Source organism: Falco biarmicus, chromosome 3 (assembly GCF_023638135.1).
Source record: "Falco biarmicus isolate bFalBia1 chromosome 3, bFalBia1.pri, whole genome shotgun sequence".
In the NCBI taxonomy this organism is placed as follows: domain Eukaryota; kingdom Metazoa; phylum Chordata; class Aves; order Falconiformes; family Falconidae; genus Falco; species Falco biarmicus.
In genome coordinates this window covers 114839229-114859030 of record NC_079290.1, presented here as the reverse complement: position 1 = coordinate 114859030, position 19802 = coordinate 114839229, and the positions used below count along the sequence as shown (strand labels likewise).

Genomic DNA, 19802 nt, shown 5'->3' with positions numbered 1-19802 from the left:
AGGGGACAGCCCGTCCCTTTGCTCCAGCCCCCACGCCGGCAGGGCGAGGTGCATCCCTGTGCCCGAGGAGCTGGATCCTGGCTCTGAGGCTGTCTGGACCCTCCAGCCCCTGCAGATGGGTGGGATGGACCCACCGTGCTGCCCCCCCGGAGTGGGGATGGGGGGCTGGATGGGGCTGGGGCACCACCGGCACGGCGAGGGTTTGCTGGGGGTTTGTAGGGCAGAGCCTCTGCGCTGCGCTCCTGGGGCAGCTCAGGGGCGCGGGGGAAACTGAGGCAGGAGGGTGGGTCTCCCTTGACTTTGCTGGTCACGGTCCCCATCCAGGTCCCCTTTGCGCAGCTGGCGACTCCGGGAGGGTTTAGCGAACACCTGGCAGAGGGGAGCTGCAAACCCCGGGTAAGCGTTAGCTTAATGCTTACAAGACACCAGAGACCCCCCTGGGGGGCGGGGGGGCCCTGCCGGTGCTCCTGGGCTTGCACGAGGCGCCAGCCGGGGCTGAGCCGTTTTCCTGCGCTGAGTCACAGCCTCCAAATATTTCCCAGCGTGTTTTTCCAGGCCTGGCTGAGGCTGAGCCTTCGGAGAGAAAAGCAAAGCCTCCCCTCCACACGCTAAAGTTTTACGGTGTCACCCTGTAACACCCAGCCAGCGAGGGGACAACACCGTCTGGGGACCTGGGGGTGCTTGGGGACCCCCGGGATCCCTAGAGCAGCCCCCAGCCCCTGCCAGGGTGGCAGCTCCCTGCCCCAGGGGGTGGCAGGATTATTCCCTGAATATACCGGGAATGGCAACCATAAGCTTATTTTTAAGTGAGTCCTGCATGATTTTAGGGAGGGTGCTTGGAGATCTTTAGTGCTAGTGGCTTTTGTACCGTACCTACGGAGGGGTCTGGCCGTGGGGTCTCGGGTACCCGGTGCAGCTGGGGGATCCCAGCAGGGAGCACTGTGTCGGCTTTTCAAAAGAAATGAGAAAATGTCCTGGGGAACCGAGGCAGCTCAGACAATCAATGGCAATCGTTGGAAAAATGTCAAGTTGACAGGGAGATTCTGTCAGAGGGATTTTTCCTGCTGCCTTCTTGGCTTTCTTTGAGGTATCTGAAATATTTTGTTCAAATGGAAGAAATCCTCCAATAAAGGCACCATTTCTGGTCACAAAGCCATGCTGGGAGCAGCTGAGCCTTTCAGAAAAATAAAAATAATAAAAAATCCTTCTTTGCTACAGTTTCACCCTGGCACATCTGGCAAAAGCAGCACCAGCATCTTGTGGGGTCACTGCTCTGCATCCCCGCTGCTCCTCGCTTTTCCCTGCACGGTCAGATAACCGGGATGACACAGTCCAGCCGGGTCCCTGGGCACCCCTGGAGCAGCGATGCCCCCCCAGCGCCCAACCCCCAGCCCTGCAGACCCAGGCTGGGCCGATGTTTAAATCCCGGTGCCGGGGTGAGCAACTGCATCGGCAATTGCAAACCCATTGGGGATGGCGACCAGTTTGCAACGCCGCAGCAAGCGGTGCCCAGCGTGAGTCAAAGCTTTGTGGTGGTTTTCTGGGCCCTGGGTGCCATGGGGCAGGTGGGAGGAGGGCTGTGGGCAGGGGGCTGCGCTGTGGCCGTGGCAGGGTGAGGTTTTGCCTTGGGCAGGGCTCCAAGCAGCTGGCTGGGGCTGGGTGCGTTGCTCACCTGCACGGTGCATGCCTGCATGGTGCCTCGGCTCGGGGAGCAGAGGGCATGAGCTCAGGTGAGCTCCTCTGGTGCTTAAAAATACATATATATATATGCATTTTTTCATGTGTATACACACACAATTTTTATATATAGATATATATATAAAAATATTTATATACACAGTGCTTTCAGAATGGCTGGCAGCAGCCTGAGCACCAGCACCCCTCCGTACCAGCCCAGCATCCCCAGTGCACCAAGGTTTTCTCCCCAGCACCCCGCAGCAAGGACAGGGCGATACCTTTTTGTGTTAGTTTCTATTGTTTCTGCCCATCCCCTGCTGTGTTTGCAAGAAGATACGGAGTGACCAGGGCTGGGTGGGTCCCAGGGGGTCCACCCCACCTGTGCTGCCCCAGCACCCAGCAGGTCCCCTCTCCCCAGGGCGCACCCGGGAAGGACCCAGTGCCTGGAGCCGGCGTTGCCCTGAGCCTTGCTCAGGGAGCTGCAAAGCGGGAAGGTTCTTGAAAATTTTGGGTTTAATCCCTTTTTTCCTCCCCTACAATCTTGCAAATCTTGGCCTTAGCAACAAGTGCTGGGTTGGGCTCCAGATTTTCCTCCCCAGTTTTGTTTTAAATACACAAATGATTTATCATGGGCACCCAGCGCTTCCCACGCTCCCAACAGCCAGCCAGCAGCAAGCGCCCCGGTGAAGGACCCATCCTTTACTTTTTTCTTCTCCCCATTTTCCTACCACACCATCAAATAATTCAGGGCTGAGCTGGCACCATGAATCTCCTTTAACTCATCGCCTGGGTCATTGCATCAATTTAACCCCCTTCCTTCTTTTCAGGTGGTCACAATTATAAACCAATAAATTCCTCACCCTGAGTTTTACCAAGGCCGGCAATTTGTCTGCACATATATAATTTATCGGCAGCTTTCATTGTCTGCCTTGCAAGGCAGAAGGCGTGTTAATAATCTCCCTACCTGCAGCCGATAGTTATGATCCCAATGTATGCAATTTTTGTGCACTACAGTTGCCCTCGACTGAACAATAGAACGTGTTTGTGGTGTTTGACATGCAGCGATGTGATGGGAAAATGACGATAATAATCGCGGCCTGTGCTGAACGAGCGCTTTAAGGCTGAGGGAATCAAAAGTGCTTTGCAGAACGGGCATTACCGGAGCTGAGCTGCCCTCACTGCGCCGTGTCGCTGTGCCCTGTCGTGACATGGGAGGGTGCAGCAGCATCGTGCCATGCCAAGGGTTGTCTCTCACCGTGCCCAGCGCCTGGCCCAGCTGCAGGAGGGATCTGAGCAGCCGGGGAAGTTCCCAGTCTGGCAGGTGGCCGGGATGGGGCTCAGCCCGTGCAGGGTTCGTGCGGGGTGGGGGGTGAGGAGGAATATCCGTGGTCCACAGGCTGCGTGTGGGTAAATTCCGGCTGGAAACGAAGCGGCTCTTCGTGGGTGGACATGGAGGGTCGGCTCAAGCGAGCGGTGGTGGTGGCCATGTCTGCACGGCTCCGGGCAATCCCGTGTCTCCCGTGGGATCACGTATTTCCCAGCCATGAGCAGCTGCCCCAGCAAAGCCTCGGCTGTGGTCACCCCGGACTGTGATAGAGCTGAGCCCCAGTGCTCCCAGTCCCTCCCAGCCCCTTCCCAGCAGTGGAGCCCTGGAGCTGCCCAGGGACACTGGTGAAGGTTTTGTGGGGCGGTGCGTGGGAGGGAAGGGACCAGCCCCTGCGTCGCTGCCTTAGCTCATGGGATCAGAATCTGTCCTGCCCGTGGAGCCCAAAATATCCCCTGGCACCACCTGCACCCGGCGCCAGCCCTGCTTCCCTGTGTAACCCACACTGTGCCCAGCGCCGCCGGGGCTGCCAGCCCGTGGCCGTGCCACCGTGTCACTGCTGTGGGAGGGACACCATCACCCGGGTGCACACGTGGCGTTGCGGGACGCCGAGCGCTGCTTTTTGCAGCCAGGTTTTGCCCAGACGTGCAATTTTGCACCCGGCTGTGCACCAAGGTGGGCACCTTTGGGTCTCTGCAGTGCCAGGAGCCATCCTGCACCGGGCTGGGAGCCACAGTCCCTCCAGAAGCCCCTCCAAAAAGCAGCTTGATCCTTGCAGGCACAGAGGGAAAGCTTGGGGGGAGGGGCGGGGGGGGGGGGGGGGGCGGGCAGAGCAGCACCCAGCCTTCTCGCTCCTCTGCAGCAGGTAATAAGTTGTTTGCATTGGATTTAATAGCGACAATTTGGCTGTCACCGAGACGCCGACTTGCTGTCCTTGCTGGGGACGAACTGGGCTTGTCCCGGGGGAACTGCAGACCCTGGGCACCGCGGGCTGTAAATCCCAGATGGCTGCTGGGGGGGTTTAGTCCCTGACAAGTGGCCAGGCAGCAGCGATGGCACGGTGCTGCGCGGGGCGGCTGGCACCAGAGGAGCCCGTAAGTCATGATGTGGCCCCGAGCTGCTGCCACCTCCCTCGCCCGGGCCCTGGGGTGCCACCCCCCACCCGCAGCTCTGCGCCAGCCGAGGGACGAAGCCCCCCGGTGGGTGCCAAGGGGGCCCCAGCACATGCCCGTGCAACAGCGGGGAAGAGCCGGCACCGCCGCGGCTCGGCCCCCGGCTCCTCTGCCTGCCCCCCGGCTGCCCCCCGGTTCCTCCCCGGTTCCCCCCCGGTTCCTCCCCGGCTGCCCCCCGGTTTCCCTGGGCGGGCAGCGCCACTCGCTGGGGGCCGGCAGCAGCGCCGCGAACCGCCCGCTGCAACCCTGCCCCGCAGCCCGCTGCAACCTGCCCCGATACCACCCTGCCCCCCCGCAACCCTGCCCCGCAGCCCCCCGCAACCTGCCCCGATACCACCCTGCCCCCCCGCAACCCTGCCCCGCAGCCCCCCGCAACCTGCCCCGATACCACCCTGCCCCCCCGCAACCCTGCCCCGCAGCCCCCCGCAACCTGCCCCGATACCACCCTGCCCCCCCGCAACCCTGCCCCGCAGCCCCCCGCAACCTGCCCCGATACCACCCTGCCCCCCCGCAACCCTGCCCCGCAGCCCCCCGCAACCTGCCCCGATACCACCCTGCCCCCCCGCAACCCTGCCCCGCAGCCCCCCGCAACCTGCCCCGATACCACCCTGCCCCCCCGCAACCCTGCCCCGCAGCCCCCCGCAACCTGCCCCGATACCACCCTGCCCCCCCGCAACCCTGCCCCGCAGCCCCCCACAACCTGCCCCGATACCACCCTGCCCCCCGCAACCCTGCCCCGCAGCCCCCCGCAACCTGCCCCGCTGCAGCCCTGCCCCCCCGCAACCCTGCCCCGCAGCCCCCCGCAACCTGCCCCGCTGCAGCCCTGCCCCCCCGCAACCCTGTCCTGCATCCGTGCTGCAACCCTGGCCCACACCCCTGCTGCAACCTCCCCGCTGCAAACCTGCCCCCCTGCAAACCATCCCTGCATCACTGCTGCAAACCTGCCCCACAGCCCCGCTGCCAGCCCCACTGCCAGCCCCGCTGCCAGCCCCGTTGCCAGCCCCACTGCCAGCCCCGCTGCCAGCCCCACTGCCAGCCCCACTGCCAGCCCCACTGCCAGCCCCATTTCCAGCCCCATTGCCAGCCCCATTGCCAGCCCCGCTGCCAGCCCCACTGCCAGCCCCACTGCCAGCCCCATTTCCAGCCCCATTGCCAGCCCCATTTCCAGCCCCATTTCCAGCCCCGCTGCCAGCCCCATTGCCAGCCCCGCTGCCAGCCCCATTGCCAGCCCCATTGCCAGCCCCGCTGCCAGCCCCACTGCCAGCCCCATTGCCAGCCCCGCTGCCAGCCCCGCTGCCAGCCCCATTGCCAGCCCCATTGCCAGCCCCACTGCCAGCCCCGCTGCCAGCCCCGCTGCCAGCCCCATTGCCAGCCCCATTGCCAGCCCCACTGCCAGCCCCACTGCCAGCCCCATTGCCAGCCCCACTGCCAGCCCCATTGCCAGCCCCATTGCCAGCCCCGCTGCCAGCCCCACTGCCAGCCCCATTGCCAGCCCCACTGCCAGCCCCATTGCCAGCCCCATTGCCAGCCCCGCTGCCAGCCCCATTGCCAGCCCCATTGCCAGCCCCGCTGCCAGCCCCACTGCCAGCCCCGCTGCCAGCCCCACTGCTAGCCCCGCTGCCAGCCCCACTGCCAGCCCCGCTGCCAGCCCCATTGCCAGCCCCGCTGCCAGCCCCACTGCTGGCCCTGCCTGCACTGCTGCTGGCCCTGCTGGGGAAGGCCACCCTCGCCACCCTCAGCCGTTTCCTCGCCCGGTGGCTGGCTCACAGCGGCGGCGGACGAGGGCCCACCCCAGCCAACAAACCGACTTGCATCCTTCCCTTTCCCACGCAGGACTGAGCGCATCCTTGCCCCTCCTGGCACATCAGCTCGAGCTGGCTGCCCACCCTCAGGGTGGGGGCACTGTGGGTGTTAGCCCCCCTCCCCAGCCCTCTCCCTGCTCTGTCGTGCTGCAGCTGTGGCACATCTGGAGCAGAGCCAGGCTGGCCCCTGCCCCGTGGCTGCTCTGAGCCCTGCAGGGATGCCCAGAGCCTGGATGGCTGCGGAGGGAAAGGCCCATCTTCCTCCCTCCCCAGGGGGCACAGAGGTGGGGGTGCTCCCTGCAGCCAGCCTGTCCTGCAAGGGCTGAAAGCTGAAGGCGTGATGCTCTTATCTAAACGGGCCTGGGAGGAGAGGGGTGGGGGGCTGCGAAGGTGCTGGGCCGTGCAGAGCCCCAGCCTGGCTTCCCTGCCCCCCCGCGGGGGCCGGCTGCCTCCCAGCCAGCTCCGCAGCACGCAGCGCTTTGCAGCAGCAAGCCTTTTGCCTCTCAGTATTTTCCCGACACCTCCAAGAGGTCCCTCTCACTGCCAGGAGCTTTGGGGAGGAGGGTCTGACACCAGCGTCGGGGGTTTTAGCAGCTGCTGTGAGCTGGAGGTGCCTTGGAGCCAGGACGCAGCGCCCTGGCTCCGGCTTCTGCTCCTGCAAAGATGCTGCCCAGCATCCAGGAGCTGTTGCGGGCGTTTGTGCCCTGACCCCCCTCGCAGGATAATGTTTATCCCCTCGCTGGGTGGGCTCTGAGCTTGACTCACACAGTGTGGATGGTCTCGAGCTGCAAACACCCACCGGCCCCTGATGTGACCAAGGGGCAGGGGTGAGTCGGTGGCTCCGAGCGCATCACCCCAGGGTGGGCTCGTGGGCTCAGTGCCTCCCCCCGCCCCAGCACACCTTTGCAAAGGTGGGTGGCTGAGCCATGAGTCACACAGGGCTGGGGACACAAGGCGTTTCCCTGTGTGACAGACCAGTTTGGCACTGTTGCCATCCGCATGTGCACAGGATGCTGCTTGTGCTGGTGCGGGGAAGGCGCATCGCCCGGCAGCAGCTTCTCCGGCTGATAAAAATCGCTGTTCCTGGCTGAGATGTTAGAGGAAGCTCCTTGTAAGCGCTGGCTTTGCCTTGCTGCCTCTCCAAGATGGTTTCTCCAGGGTTTAAAGGCCCTAGAGCAGGGGTCGCTGCTGTTGGAGGAGGAAAGACAGGCGTGGGGGAGCCGATGGGCATCCCTGGCTGTTCCTGCTGGGATGCAGGGTGAGTGGGCGAGCATCTCATCTCACCTCAGTCCCGGCTCGGCTGGAATCAGCAGGATTCCACCACCACCAGCTTTATCATCCCACACGTTTAATAAGGGTGTGTTACGGCTTGACCCTCACTCCCGGGTCTGTCCCAGGCACGGCTGCCCTTGGGTTTTGCCACCCTGGGGTGACTGGGGTGGCCGTAAGCACCCAGCCAGCCCTGCTCGCCCTCACCCCGTGCCACGACGTCGGGCTGGTGCCGATGCACAACAGCCATTTCCAGCTGCCCTGGTGGCTTCTCGCTCTCCAGCTGCAAGGGGAACCCAGCCGTGGCTGGAGGGTGAGTCACATTCCCCAGAGCTGGCTGCAGAAGAAGGAAATTAAATCCACGTATTCGTGCTGAAACAGGGAGGAGCGAGCACTGCGTCACTTGGCGCATTTCCAGTGGGCATTAGCCGAAGCTGTGACACCGAAAGCCTGGGGTCTGTCATGGGGGAAGGTGATCTGTGATCATGAGGGGATGGTGGGAGCTGGGGTGGTGCGGTGACCCCCGCCTGGATGATGCAGCCCGGTGGGGAGAAGCCCCTGAGCATCCACAACGCAGCCCCACGCTCCGTGGGGAACCGGAGCTGTGCCGGGAGCTGTGGGAGAGCGGCCGGCAGTGATTTTGGCCGTGGCTCCCGACATTGCTTGCTCTCTCCCGGCACCCCAGCGGTGCGTGATGCCGGCAGGCTGCCTGCCCGGCTCTGCAGGCAGCACGGAGATGCTCCTTGGCTCCTTTGGGAGAGCTCATCCAAACTGGGGGGCAGCAGGATGCAGCCCTGGGATCTCTGTGTCAGCATCCCGCAGCTGTCACGAGCACCTGTACGACTTGACAACAGTACTGGTGTCACTGGGAAGGGAACGGCTGTGGTTTCCCAGCTTGGGAAACAGCCCGGGTGCAGCTTTCCCTGCAGAAATCCCTCACAGAGCCTTGAACATCCCAGGATTCATTTGCTGCGGAGCTGCAGGCCACCCGTTAATGAGGCTGCAATGGAAGCGTTGCACAGAGGAGCCCAAAGGTGGGAGGTGGGTGCCCGGGGGGAGTAGGGGGTGTCGGAGGAGACAGGGAATCCCTGGAACAAACCTGCCCTGCCCCGGTGAGCACCCTCCGCTGCCGGGGCAAGCTTTGCCGTGCCGGGGTGCTAAGGGCTAAATCCACCCCAGGGGACCCAGGGAACGTCACCTCGGGCTTCTGCAGGCGAAGATCCCGCTCGCTGGGGTGTGGGGAGGGGGATTCAGCGTGAGGCGAGGGGGGGATGCTGCAGGGGCTGGAGCTTTCGGGCCGTTTTGTGATGATTTGGGGTTTGCATCGAGGCCAAGGGGTGCCCACCCTGGAGGGGTCTTAATGCCAACGGGCACAAGCGGGACTTGACACGTGCCCCCCTTCAAACCCAGAAAACACGGCAGCAAGTAACCCCAACCCGTGTTTTATTATTTGAAGGTGATGTTTTGCCTTAAGGGGGTCTGACACACGAGCCTTGCCGCTGGATCGACATCGGGATCCATCAGGACATTGGGATCCATTGGGATCCACTGGCAGGGGGAAGATGAGGGAGACCAGCCCTCCCCCATGGAGGATTTGTGGGGGGGGTGGCAGGGAGGGCTCAGGGATGCAGGATGGATGCTGTGCCGGGGGATCAGTGCATCCAGACATCGGGCAGTGAGCCCACGGCCGGGCGCCCTGGACACCGGGATCTCGCTCACGCTGCAGCGTCAGAAAGTTGGTGTTAAGCTGTCGGGGATGAGATTTTTTTTTTTCCCAGTATAGCAAGTAATTTGATTGTATTCTGTTATTTGATGTATTACAGTGATTGCAAACTTTAATATAAAAATTAACCAAGGGAAAACAGGAGTTTGGTGGTGTTTGAGCTCTCATCAGAGAGAATGGAAATTTTTTAAAGTATTTCTTGTTTTGCTCATGTTAAATACTCCCTCTATCCAGGAGGTCAGATCCAAAGCCCCGTGTGTGCCCCAGGAGCATTTTAAGCCAGATTTTCTGTCCCTGGGGCAGCCAGCGGCCCCACAAAGCCCCTCACCCCGTGATTTAGGAGTGGCCGGGGAGGGGGCGGTGGGGTGTGATGCCTCTGGGTGTGCTGCTGGCTGTGCCCCCCGTGCCCCCCCTGCCCCCTGCAGCCCAGCCGGTCCTTGGGAGCCCATTTGGGGCTGCGGCCGCATCGCTGAGGCCCCAGCGGCTGCTGTACAAGCTAATTGGAAAGATTAGAGAGTAAAACCTTCATCCCGGTAATTACCAGCTCACGTGGTGGCTGGTGATGGTGTGAACGGTGTCCCGGCCCCCGGAGCCGTGCCACAGCCCTGCCAGGGTTGGGGTGTCCGGGGGGGGACCCCAACACCCAGCCCAGGTAGGAGATGCTTTTCGTAGGGTTTCCTCTTGCCTGTCATCTCTGGCTACCCCACACCTCACCCGCCCCCTCCCCACTGCCCCCCAACACCCCCCCAGCACCCCAGTGACACACCGGCCTCAGCTCCCCCTGGCCCCGAATCCCACCATCACCCCGAATCCCCCTGCCTGCAGTGCTGCGGGAACTGGCCCAAGACCCACACCCCAATGTCCCAGCTGACCCCCAGTCCCCACCCCACAGCACCCCAGCACCCTCTTGGCCCCCAGACCCCCCACCCCTAAGCCCCACAGCACCTGGTTACTCACCCCTAATCCTCCCAACCCCAAATCCTTCCTGTGTCCCCCCCCAGGGCACCCCATCACCCCCTGACCCCCAAGCATCACCCCCCCCCCTCAATCCCCACAGCACCCCTCACCCCCAACCCCAAAGCCTCACCTCGCCCCCTCCAGCGCCGCCCCAACGCCCACGGGCCCTGTCACCCCCCGACCCCCCAGCCCCTCCAGCGCCGCCCCAACGCCCACGGGCCCTGTCACCCCCCGACCCCCCAGCCCCACCCCAGCCCCCCAGCCAGCCCCCCCGGCCGCCTTCACACCGCCCCTCTGCCCCGTTCCCCACCGAGGGGGAGTGGCTTCCAGACGGGGCGTGACCTGAGACGGGGCGTGGCCTGCCGCGGGGGCGTGGCCTGCCGGCGGGCGGACTACAACTCCCGGCGTGCTCGGCGCGCCCCTTCCCCCCGAGGCTTCCGGCGGGGCCGGCCCGGGAGCGGCGCAGGGAGCCGGCGGCCGCGGGCAGCAGGTGAGGGCGGGCGGGCGGCCTGGGGGACCCCCCGGGGGGTGGCCGGGCCGGGCTCGGGCCCTCTCCCCGCCGGCTGCGCCCCGGGTGGTGCGCGGGCGAGGGGCTTTGAAGGGGGCGGGGGGCAGAAGTGCCCGCGGGGGGTGCTGGGGGGCTGCGGGCGGCCTTGGTGGGGGCCGCGTCTGGCCGGCGCCCCCGGGGACTGGGCTCTGCCCGCTGGGCTGGCTCTGCAGGCGGGCCGGGGGCTGCCTGGGCCGGGCCGCCCCTCATGCTGGAGACCCCCCTTCCGGGCGGGCCGGCCGGCGCTGGGTGCTGTGCTGTGCGGTGCGGCGCTGTGCTCTGCGGGCTGGGGCTGGCACTAAGAGTAAAGCCTGGTTTTCCCTCAGCGTGGCCGTCCCGCCGCTCCGTGAGGGCCCTGTCCCTCCCCCCCCCGGGGGGGCCCTCTCCCTTCCCCCACCACCCCCCTCCCCCCCCCGGGGGGGACCCTGTCCCTCCCCCCCACCCCCCTCCCCCCCCCGGGGGGGACCCTGTCCCTCCCCCCCACCCCCCTCCCCCCCCCGGGGGGGACCCTGTCCCTCCCCCCCACCCCCCTCCCCCCCCCGGGGGGGACCCTGTCCCTCCCTACCCCCACCCCTACCCCCCCGAGGGGTCCCTGTCCCTCCCTACCCCCCCGGGGGGGCCCTGTCCCTCCCCCCGACGTCCCCTCTGGGGCAGCCCCGCCGGTGTTCCTTTGTTTGATCTGCCTTAACGCTGACTGAAACTGGAACCTGCTGCGCTTTCTGCTTTAATTGTTCTTTCCCTCTCTTGGCGTGCAGATGAATTATTTACCTCTCGGCCTTGCCTTGGGTTGTGTTTGTCCAGGGGAAGGTAGGTGAGGGCTGGGTGCCCCTCTCTGGGGCTGAAGGTATTGAAAAAAAAACTTGAATGGTGTCAGGAGGTGCTTCGTGAGGCTGAAAAGAAGTTAAAAGCTGCTCTCCTCAAACGTTCAGATGTTTGAACCAACCCTCGGAAGCGGGAGTGGCTGCGATTGCTCCTCTTGTGTGTGAAAAAAAAAAAAAAAAAAAACCAACCAAAAAAACCACCACCTGGAGTTGTGTGTTGGTGAGTTAGGAACGCAAAGCTTGCCTTTCAGAAATATGAACACCTGAATCGGGCAGGGTCAGGTTGGCTGGCAGGGCAAGGGGATGATGAAGTTCCCTGTGCCCCCTGCTCGGTGCGTAAAGGTTTGGTTCAGCTGACTCGGCTTGACGTGCTGGTGGTGTAGAAGTTGCACGGGAGCATAATGAAATTCCTCTGCCTGCTATGATTTCAGTATAAATGCCTGTTGCTCTTCAAACGCACCCTTTGAACTACTCCCGATTACTTTTAAGAGTAGAGAAGACCTAAAGTTGTAACTTTACATAGTTTAAATTCCTTTTCAAATGAGAGCGCAAAAACGGGGGGAATAAAGCCAAACTGAGGCCGCTTACGAGGGAACCTGGTCAGCACACAGTTACGCCAGTTGAAGTTAATACCTCATACAGGGATGGTGAGAAACCCCTCTCCCCATCCATTCAGAGTAGGTTTAAACTTGTTCTTCCCAACAGTGCTGGAAATGACTGCGCTGGTCTGTCCTAAATAAGTGTGGCTTGAAGTGTGTCAGCTTGTACTTTCAAAGGGCTCCCTTTGTAGTTGGGTAATATCTCAAAAGGCTGGTTTTGTAAGGAATGTTTCCTTTCTGGACTACCAAGAAGTGGCTGGATGAGCTGTATCTGCGGCAAAGTATCCTCAAATCTTATAAGACGGGGAGGGGGGAGTCCTGTTGGGAGTACGGGGCAGCGCAGAGAGGCTGCCACAAACATGGGGAATGTGATTGCATCCTTGTTTTCATGCTGCTGGATCAGTAATCTGTGATTATACAGCTTTCTACTTCATTCAATCACTGGTTAATTTGATTTCCAGTTTAATTTGATGACAGTTTTGAGAGCCAAATCGCTTGTATTTAAACAAATGGCTTCTATTTTGATCAAATTTCATTGTGTTTGGCATGTGTTGGGGCATTATATGTATTAAAAATCGCTGACACTGCAGTTCCTGCAGGTCTATTAGTTGGTGATGAATATTCAGTTACGAGCTAGACAAAACCTGTGTCTGGCAGGGAGTTGAGGGGGGGTGGGCTTAAAGCAAAACCCACGCAATAGTGGAAGTTGCAGTGTTTTTTTTATCCATGGCCTAAGTGATGCCGTGCACAAAGCAAGTTGCAGATATCCTTGGGGTCATCTGGATCACCTCGAAACATGCTCATTTTTCAGGCAAAATTGAAACTTTGGACTACAGGGAGTGCAAAGGAAGCAGGTACGGCTGTTGGGGGCAAGGATGTCATCTTGCTCCTGCTTCCATTATGGGTGGGAGTGGAGTGTGCGTAGTGAAGCGATGCTCCACGTCATTCAGGATCTGCTCCCTAATTTTGTTTAGTTGGGGTTTTCCACATACAAGTGCCGTGCGGGTTTTTTCTGAGTGTGAGAATGAGGTCTTTGCTGGCAGGTTTGGAGCTGGTGGAAAACTAATGGATGTGTGACCGCAGCAGCGTTAGGCCTCAGCTTTGTGTTGAAGGGAAAAAAAGCCCTTTCAGAGATCTATTTTTATTATTTAATTAGTAGCTCTTGCTGACTTGTCAGTGCTGCAGTGATAACTATTTCCAGTCCTTTTCTGCGCAGCGGGGTCACGCGTCAGGCAGTGAATGCACCAGGCAGTCATACCCTGGGCTGGCTCTGGCTCTGGGGGGGTTTAACTCCTTCCCGACTGTGCCCCCAAAATCCCAGGGTGGATTCCAGGTGAGGGGTCAGCATGCAGAGAACACAGAATTGTGAGAATCTTCAGCTAAGGGTGTCAAAGTGCTTTCCAAATGGTGACTGCCCTTAATTTTTCTCTGCCCTGGAGGACTTTTTGTGTCTCGCAAGGAACTGAGGTGAGAAGGTTGGTGTGATTTGCTGATGGCTGGGTGACAGCCTTGGGATCATAGGTAGAAGACTGCAGGATTGCCTGATTCTGGCTCTTATCTGCTGGTTTTGAAGGACTCTGATCAATCTTTCAGGGTTGGAAGGTGATGGCGCAAAACCTCTAGCGATGACTAATTATGCATTGGTATTTACGCTCCTTGCAAATGGGGAATTGTTGTTTTCCTGATTTCTAAGTGACGAAGCCCTTAATCTGTAGTTACTATTCTTGTGTTGCTTGTTCTATTGCTTGCGGTGTTGACTTGTTTTTGATTATCAGCCGTGCTGAGATACTGAGATACGGAGGTGAGAGGCAGCTTTCAGCCCCAGCTACAACCTGGTTGTCACACTGTTTGAATTTCTTTGTTTACTGATGACTGTATGCTCTCTCCACGTAGCACTGGGGAAGGGATGGGGGAGGGAGGACTAATTATCTCCAGAGAGAGGCTTTTAATGCTGTTAGTCAAAGGAACAGGCTTCGTCTCCAAACTGAATGGATTGTGTGAAATAACATGAAGCACCAGTGGCAAAGATAGGAAAATTGAGAGGGGTCCAAATGATTTCTCTCAGCTGAATCCTGGAAATAGATTATTTTTTTCTAAGCCATTGGCTAGCAGCAGCAATAGGAGGAGGGGGGGAATGGGTAAACAGATTGTTAACTTTATTCTTTTGTGTTTGTGCTTTTGGCATGCTGATTACAAAACCCAGTTAAGAATTGCTTACCTACCAGCTGCACAGCTAAGTTCAGAAGTCGTGATGGGCAATGCATTGTCACGAACTAATTAACCATGCCTGCTGAATGTCATGGGGCAAAATAAGGTGCATACTGATGAGGTCGGTTTGGGCAAGTCTGGCACTTCGCTAGCTCTTGGGCTAAGATCCTTGTCTGCTCCAGCTGTGTGCCTTTTGAAACAGATTTGGTAAAGATCATTGGACTTTACCAAAGTCTAATGGCATTAGAGGGTTTGAACCTTTTCACTGTGCCAGCTCCAGAAAGCTTCTGCTACAAGCATGAACCTCTTTGCAGACAAATGAGTAACTGGCAGCCAGGTTTTTTTTCACTAACCAAGCCACAAAAGTGAGCCCTTAATTAGAGCTGTGTTGCCATAGACTTTGTTGTCTAAAATCCATCAAGATTAATCCTCATCATTGATTTTTAAACTGGAGGCAGCCCCATATGGGCTTCCTGCCTTGCCTTCCACTTGTCTGGGGGAGGGATGAATGTCTCTGAACATGCCTACTTTTCTCCTCTAAAGACAGTTAGCTTGTAAGGGTGCAAGCAAGAAAAATTTGGCCGGAGTCCTGCTGCGAAGTCTCGATTTGTAAACTTGGATCAAAGTCTGAGAGGCATTGTCTTGTTTGGCGTCACAAACACTGCGTTGCAGAGGGAGCCTTAGCAAAAAAGAGGTTATTTGCTAGATGTGGCCTTCAGGTAGGCGGTTAAGATCGCAAGCCATGTCTCGCTGGGTTTGCAGAGACGGTGCTCGCAGGGGTGGAGTTTCCAGAGGTGCTTATGGATGGGGAAAAGGCAGAGGTCATTGCCTTTGGAGAACTTGAGCTTTGAACAAGGCATGTAACTGTCTAAGCCAATTTTAAGGGGACTTTGGCATTTGCTGTACTCGCATGCCTTTGAAGGTTGCGTTCTGTTGTCTAATTCTTCTCTCTTTAAAGTCAGATCGGTAACGTTTGTGTCACTGACTAAATTCGCTGGTATGGGCCTGGGGTAACCGGCTGTTCCAGCAGTGCCTGCTGCAAGTGTGGTTTCTATCAATATTATTTCTGCCTTGGCAAGAGCTCCCCTGCAGATGCATGCGTGGAAGTGCTGGTGGTGTTATGTTATTGATTGCTCTCATCTCCAGAGCTGTCTAAAAAAATTTTTGCTGTTTTTTTTTTCGGCAGAGATCTGCAGGAAGCAGGTTTGCAGGTACGGCTGTTATGGGGAAGCCTTCATATCCTAGCGCAGGAGAGGCTTCAGGAGGTTTACACAGGGCTAGGAGCAGGGCTGAGGGTTTGGGCTGGTCCTTGCTGGCTGAATGCTTCAGGTTCTGTGGGAATACGTTTTTGTGAAGCTGCAATGTTGACAGCCATCAGGATGGACCCACGGAATTTCAGTTACTGATCCATGGCCCTGTATGGAGTGACCCTCTGCTGCATAGGTTATCTTTATCAGCTGGGACCGAGGAGGAGGAGGATAATAATTACTAAGTGGTAGGCTGTCTGAGCTGTGCTAGCGAGGTTGGGCTTTTATTGTTGGGGGTATTTAGTTTGTCTGTCTGCAAGTCAGGTGTAATTTACTGCCGGGTGGGAAACAGGCAAAGTAGAAAAAGGGCTGTTCAGTCCATTTGGGTTTGTGCCCCTGTAAAGAGTGTTGATGTGATGCCAGAAGACAGAACAAATAATTAGAAGCAAAGTCTTTTTCACTTACATTTTTTGATTAGTAGCAGGGGAGAAGTGGCACGTTCCCTGTAGGGTCGCTGAAGCTTCATTCACCTTGTGCCGAGAGGTAAATTAGTGCTTATATCCTGCTCCTAGCTAGATGTGTATCCTGTTCCTCCTTGCTGTGGGTCAGGGCCAGAGGTGAGCAAGGTCATAGAATTTTTCACCTTGTACTTCCAAATCATTTTTTAACATACAGTCCCACAATTATTGACTGAAAAAGCTGAGGTGGTAGGCATGTTTAAACATGATTTCTCTTGGCTCAGCTGTGCCTTTTTAGAGTGATAGCAACCTCTGGGTGGAATTGTCGAATGAGGGCTGTCAGGCTGTCCTGGCTTGTGCTATTTTACAGCAGTTTGGAAATTAGCTATGGCTTTAGGCCATCTGGCTGTTCTGTTACCTGTTCAGAACAAAGTGAAGACAGTTAATAGAGGGCCAGCACTGGCAAAGCGGGGAAACTTGAGGAAAATCCGTACCTGCTAACTCAGCCTGACACCTAACGCTGGAAGAAGTGTTTTTTTGCTGCTGTTATTGTTCTGCTTCACTTGTCTTATTAATACTTACAAATGCCCCCCCCCATGGCAAAGGGGTTGGAACTCGATGATCTTTAAAGTCCCTTCCAAGCCACTCTATGAATATGAAGATAAATAAGGTTTGCAGGGAGGGAAGTTCGTGGGCTGGAAAACTTCGCTCATGCGTTGTCTGCTCAGTTGCTGATGCTGATACCCACGTTCAGGCTGGCTGCTTCTGTTCCTCACCCATCGAGGCTGTTATTTTGGGAGCATTAAGGAATCATCCAGCTTCTCTGGGGCATGCTGGTGGACTTAGAATGATTCTGATGGAAAGAAATCTGGGAATTTTCAGGGTTAATTTATTAAGCAGGCTTTCTGAGGTGTCTTGAATATGTTGCAGCCTGCTCACCAGCGTTAGGCACGCAGAAACCTGTGTGAACACATCAGGCTTGGAAAGTAGAATGAAGGAGTGCTGTGAGACTGCTGGGTCTCCAAGATCAATTTGACATCAGTGATTATCTTAATCAGTACTATTTCTCATTTCCTTTTAGCTTCAAAACGAAGCCTTCAATCTGTATTCCAATGACTGGGTTCTGTCTACCTATCAACTAGACAGAGTACAGGGAAAATACAGATGCTTGGGTGGACAAGAGGCTTAATTTAGCTCCCAGCTGTGTTGCTGCTGTGCTGTTTGATCTCAGGCAAGTCCCTTTTCCCTGTACCTGTTCATCCTCCTGTCTATCCTAAGATTACATGTGCTTAGTGAGGGTGTAGTCATACTCGTGTTCATAGCTAGAGGGATGTATTAATGCATCTCAGCCTTAAGGGCCATAATTAGCAGCCAGGTTATACTGGTCTGGTGCCATCATACTACATGTCATATGGTGTGTAGATGGGGCCTTTAGTAAGTACAATGTGAACAACAGGAGGAAGCATTTGGCTGAGTAGCAGGTACGTGTTGGGTCAGTCCAGCAATGCAGATGGGTATTGCTGCCGTGATCTGGTTGAATCAGCAGCGTTTGAGTAGTTGTTTCTTAATTTGCCCCACGTCCCATATTTTGTGAATGTGTAATTTGAAGTTTTAGCTCTGCATTTTTTTTAATTGGTTTTCCAAGTTTCACGCTCGACTTTTCTGTCCAAAAGTTCCTTTTGGACTTGCAAAGTTCCTTTGCAGGAGAGGATTTTTCAGAGCTTTTCTCGTGTAATAGGAACACGTTTACCTTGATTCTTCAGTAAATTACGGCTGCTCTGGGAAGGTGGTATTTATAAAGCTGCTGTGCTACATTTCAGTATGGAAAGGGAGGCGGGGGGAGAAACTAGCAGAAATCTGTTTCTCCTTTAATATGAGATTGGATAGGTGATTCTCTTGCATGGAGAGGGAGCAGCAGTCCTTGCATAAACACTGGCTATATTAACATTTCTAACTAGTAAATTTATGGATAATCTCTTCTTTTGGAGGATTTATTCTGATTTGAGAGTATTAGTCTCTGGGAAAATTAAACTTTTTAAATCTACTTTGTTCAGACTCTAGACAGGGGAATTGCTGGTAAGCCCTGCCATCTTCCTCCAGCTTTTCTGTGGGCTTGATTGGAAATGCAGTGCAGAGAGACACAGCTGGTCCAGAGGCATCCGCGGTTTGGTTTTAGGTGCTTTATCCAGTTGTGTCAAAATGGATTTGGAAGCTGTTCGCTCCGTTCCTGTAACGAGTGCGTGCAGCTTTGAGCACTGCCAAAAAACCCCCAAAGAAAGCCCCTGAACCGAACAACCCAAAAAGGTAAGAAAAATTAAATGTTTGTGGGAACTGTGAAGTGCCTTGGTAAAGCTGCTTGTCTGCAGGATGCTGCAGTTTTGGGATGCTGGGGGGGGCTGTCTTTGGTGACTGAAACGTCAGTCTGCTAGTGCTGGGCACTTCCCTGATTGCGGAGACATACCTTTGTTTCAGGTAGCTGATTCATGGCCCTGTATGTTTAATCACAGTTTCTATAGCAGTGAAATCTTTAACAAGAGGGTGGAGTTCACTTTCCGTTCATTGCCTGTTTTTTGTGAATATTATGGCTGATTCATTAGTGTGCTCTGCTGATCAGAGTCATGTTTATTGGGGTTTGGATGTTGAAGGATATTCTGTGTTTGTGGTACATGTCACAAGTACTGAAAGAACTTTTGCTTTTTTGATAATTGGCATTTCTTTGGTTTGGTCTGTGCTGTGTGGCTGCATTGCTAAGTAAATGCAAAGAGCAGGATTCCTTATGTTGGTGCAAGATGTTTAGCTTATTACCTTTTGATTATCAGTTAAGATAGTAGAACTACCTGATCACGTACAGGCAGATGATGGTGAGCCCTCCTGTGCTCTCCACAAATCCTTCCCTTGGGGTTTGATGTTGGCTCCCAAGTTATTGGGACACTTTACAACTGCAATTTAGTCCTGTCTTATTGCAAGCTCAAATTTTTAGGTATTTCCAAGGTGACTTTGCTGAGGAAGCTATTTGAGCCTTCGTTCTTACTGCCGGTAGCAAGGGGTTTGATTTGCATAATCAAGATAATGTGGTGGATAGTGTTTGTGTTTAAAGCCACTTGTCATCTTGCTCTCGTGTCCTACAAAAACACGGTGCTTTATTGAACCTAGAGCATAACATTGATCTGGAGAAGTGTGTTAGCTGAATGGGTCCTCAGTGGGTAGCACCGGTGGGATGGCTGGCCATGCTGCTAATGAGCTGGGCTTTGTCAGAGCCTAGTCTGATGTTGGTTTTCGTGGTTGCTCTTGGGAGAGCATGATGGCTCTTGTCTGCCTGCATCGAACGTCCATCCTTGTACCTCGTTTGAGCATGAACGCTCTAAAAGCAAAAAAAGCTTTCTTGTGCACAGTTCTGCTTCTGATACGGCACATGACTGGCTTGTGACAGCTAGGGCAGTTGAAACAGGAATCTGTTGGGAACGGATTTGTATCTGCATTAAACAAGAGGAGAATGTGCCCATTGCCAAGAGCCTGTCAGGGAGATGTCAGCTAAAAATTGTGCTTAACTCACTGTGCGTGGGGCTCGCCAGCAGCAGACGGACTTTTGTCTGTGTCCCCGAGATGAATCATGTGCGGGGTTCAACTGCTGGTCAGCATGCTGCTGGGCTCCGTGGGTGCTGGTAGTGTCGCACCCTCTGTGGTGGTTAGCTCCTGTGTTACTGTAGGTGTCCCTCGCAGTCAGAGGTCAGAGACTGTTAAACAGAGGCTTTGCAGGTAAAGTGGGGGTCCTGGCTGGCTTGCCTTTTCTGTTAGTGTGGGAAGCGGGAACAGTTGGGTCCTTGCTTTCTGATTATAGAAGTTGGGGCACGAGATCTTGTAAACCTGTATTTGTGGAGCTTTCCTCGCAGTTGCAGGCTTGAGCCTTCAATTCGGTGTCCACACAGGCTCTGTCTTCAAAAAGAATTGCTTGCTGGAAAGCTGGTTTTCTGATGGCTGGTACTAACCCAGCGGAGCTG

The 19802-nt window shown here is 56.5% G+C and overlaps 1 protein-coding gene across 2 annotated transcripts in view; it reads left to right on the top strand.

Annotated features, from left to right (window-relative positions):
• The first annotated feature begins 10334 nt into the window (after window positions 1–10334).
• PHACTR4 (phosphatase and actin regulator 4) overlaps window positions 10335–19802 on the top strand; it is a 71220-nt gene continuing 61752 nt past the window's right edge. Inside the window, exon 1 of one of the 2 annotated variants that reach the window (XM_056332811.1) lies at window positions 10335–10414. The gene's annotated coding sequence lies outside the window, so the exon portion shown is untranslated. The remainder of the gene's footprint in view (window positions 10415–19802) is intronic. The other variant, XM_056332814.1, reaches the window with a different exon arrangement.